General features: G+C 41.7%; 1 non-coding gene across 1 annotated transcript; it reads right to left on the bottom strand.

Annotated features, from left to right (window-relative positions):
* Positions 1 to 262: 262 nt before the first annotated feature.
* On the bottom strand, positions 263 to 369 carry LOC141721974 (small nucleolar RNA R71). Its single transcript, XR_012575014.1, has one exon. It is a non-coding gene; the product is annotated as a small nucleolar RNA R71 (small nucleolar RNA).
* Between the last annotated feature and the right edge of the window lie 3,100 nt (positions 370 to 3,469).

The raw sequence follows: 3,469 nt of genomic DNA, 5'->3' as shown, positions 1-3,469 counted from the left end.
TCAGATGGTGCAGAATTTTGTTTCTTTCGGAGGGGCTGCGTCTGAAGATCCCAACATGCATATCAGGAATTTTGTCGAGATCTGTATTACTTTCAAATATAATGGTGTCACTGATGAGGCTATCAAGCTGAGGCTTTTCCCATTCTCTCTGAGGGACAAAGCTAAGGACTGGTTACATTCGTTACCAGCTGGGTCCATCACTACTTGGGAAGATCTTGTGCAAAAGTTTCTGGTGAAGTTCTATCCAATGGCCAAAACTGCAGCTATGAGGAGTGCTCTTACTCAGTTTACGCAGCAACCAGGAGAATCTATGTGCGAAGCATGGGAGCGCTACAAGGAGATGTTGAGAAAGTGTCCACATCATGGTATGCCTGACTGGATGGTGATCACTGGTTTCTATAATGGTTTGGGGGTCCAATCTCGACCCATGCTCGATGCAGCTTCTGGAGGCGCCTTGTGGGCCAAAAGCAATACCGAGGCCTATAATCTCATTGAAACTATGGCTGCAAACGAGTATCAAAACCCAACTCAAAGGATGATGCCTGGGAAAGTAGTAGATATTCAGGAAGTCGATGCAGCTATAACTATTGCAGCACAGCTCCATGAGCTGTCTATAAAGGTCAATTCTTTAACCAACTATAGCGTAAATTAAATAGCTAATGTCTGTGAGCTTTGTGCAGGCTCTCATACTACGGATCAGTGTTCTCTTGTTAATGAATCTGTTCAGTATGTGAACAATTTTCAGAGACCGCAGCAGCCTGTGCCCGCTACTTATCATCCTAGTAACAGAAATTATCCCAATTTTAGCTGGAGCAATAATCAGAATGCTGTTCAGCAACCATATCAGAAAGCTACAAATAAACAGTTTAATCCACCTGGATTCCATCAACCTTTGCAATTTGCTCAAAGGCAAACATATTCTCAACAAGGAGGTGCTGCTCCACCTTCTAGTGCTGATTTCGAAGAGTTAAAGCTGTTGTGCAAAAGTCAGGTTATTTCTATCAAGACCTTGGAAAATCAAATTGGACAAATAGCCAATGCCTTGCTCAATCCTCAACCTGGCACACCTCCCAGTGATACTGAAGTGCCAGGCAGGAAGGAAGCTAAAGACCAAGTCAAAACTGTCACCTTAAGGTCCGGAAAAGTTGTTATTGCTGAAAAAGCAAAAGATGTAGAAGTTGAAGTTGTAGATGAAAAAGGAAAGCAAAAGGAGAAAGAGAGGCAACCAAGGAAGACTACTGATGAACACACTCTTCCTAAGGGTAATACAGGGGAAAAACAGCTCTATCCTCCACCACCTTTTCCTAAGCGATTGCAAAAACAAAAGTTGGACAAGCAATTTGGTAAATTTCTGGAGGTGTTCAAGACACTTCATATTAACATACCTTTCGCTGAGGCTCTTGAGCAAATGCCTAGTTATGTAAAATTCATGAAAGGTATTCTTTCGAGGAAGGTGAAACTGAATGATCTTGATATCGTTGCTTTGATGGAAGAGTGCAGTGCCGTTCTGCAACAAAAGTTACCTCCAAAGATAAGGATCCAGGTAGCTTCACAATTCCTTGCACCATTGGCAAGTTATCATTTGACAAGTGCCTTTGCAATTTGGGAGCAAGCATCAATCTGATGTCGTTGTCTATCTTCAAAAAGCTGAATTCCTGATCCGAAGCCCACCTACATATCTCTACAATTGGCTGATCGTCCGATTACATACCCATGAGGCATTGTGGAGGACGTGCTAGTAAAGGTAGACAAGCTCATCTTTCCTGCAGATTTTGTCATTTTGGATTTCGAGGAAGATAAGAAGATTCCCATAATATTGGAAAGACCTTTCTTGGCCACAGGTCGTACCTTGATAGATGTGCAAAAAGGTGAATCACTATAAGGGTGCAAGATCAAGATGTGACATTCAATGTATTCAATGTGATAAAATTCTCTACGGAAGATGAGGAGTGCTTCAAAGTGGATTTGGTCGATTCTGCAGTTATTTCAGAACTTGATCATGTGCTAAGGTCTGACGCCTTAGAAAAAGCATTATTGGGGGATTTTGACAGTGAAGATGATGAAGGCAATGAGCAGTTACAATATCTGAATGATTCTCCTTGGAAACGGAAGTTAGACATGCCATTTGAATCTCTTGGTAATACTGATCTCAAAAATGCTGAGGGAAAGCTCAAACCATCTATTAAGGAAACACCTACTTTGGAGCTTAAACCATTGCCTGAACACTTGAGGTATGCTTTTTAGGTGAAGCATCTACTTTGCCTGTTATTATTGCATCTGACCTTTCAGGTAGTGATGAGGACAAGCTCTTGAGGATTCTGAGAGAATTCAAATCAGCCATCGGATGGACTATAGCAGATATAAAAGGGATCAGCCCTTCGTACTGCATGCATAAAATTATGCTAGAGGAAGGTAGCAAACCGACTGTTGAGCAACATAGAAGGCTTAATCCTATCATGAAAGAAGTGGTGAAGAAAGAAATTCTAAAATGGCCGGACGCAGGTATCATATATCCTATTTCTGACAGTTCTTGGGTGAGCCCCGTGCAATGTGTACCTAAGAAAGGAGGTATTACTGTGGTAGAAAATGAGAAGAATAAGCTCATCCCTACTCGAACAGTCGCAACAGGAAGTTAAATAAAGCCACGAGGAAGGATCACTTCCCTTTTCCATTCATTGATCAGATGCTTGACAGGTTGGCTGGTCATGAGTATTATTGTCTTCTGGATGGCTATTCGGGCTACAATCAGATTTGCATTACACCAGAAGATCAAGAGAAGACCACCTTCACTTGTCCATTTAGCACGTTTGCTTTTCGCAGAGTTTCTTTTGGCTTATGTGGTGCACCTGCCACTTTTCAGAGATGCATGATGGCCATTTTCTCTGATATGATTGGAAATAATGTCGAAGTGTTCATGGATGACTTCTCCGTCTTTGGACATTCGTATGATGAATGCTTGAATAATCTCCGTTTGGTGCTCAAAAGGTGTGTTGAGACCAATCTGGTGCTCAATTGGAAAAATGTCACTTCATGGTGCAACAAGGCATCATTCTTGGGCATAAGGTCTCTAGTAAAGGTCTTGAGGTGGATAAAACCAAGGTGGGCAATATTGAAAATCTTCCGCCACCTATTTCTGTGAAAGGAATCCGTAGCTTTCTTGGTCATGCGGGTTTTTATCGGCATTTTATCAAAGATTTCTCTAAGATATCTAAGCCGTTGTGCAATTTTCTCGAGAAAGATGTGCCTTTCAAATTTGATGATGAATGTTTGGCAGCATTCGAGACTCTCAAGAAGAGTTTAATCACCGCACCAATTATTACGGCACCTGATTGGAGAGAACCTTTTGAGATGATGTGTGATGCAAGTGATTATGCAGTGGGAGCAGTTCTTGGGCATCGAAAAACTAATATCTTTCATGTGGTCTATTATGCTTGTAAGACGCTAAATGGAGCCCAACTGAACTACACTA

Source organism: Apium graveolens, chromosome 4 (assembly GCF_009905375.1).
Source record: "Apium graveolens cultivar Ventura chromosome 4, ASM990537v1, whole genome shotgun sequence".
NCBI classification, from domain to species: domain Eukaryota; kingdom Viridiplantae; phylum Streptophyta; class Magnoliopsida; order Apiales; family Apiaceae; genus Apium; species Apium graveolens.
The sequence above is the reverse complement of the archived record's forward strand: the minus strand, read 5'-3'. Positions and strand labels throughout refer to the sequence as shown.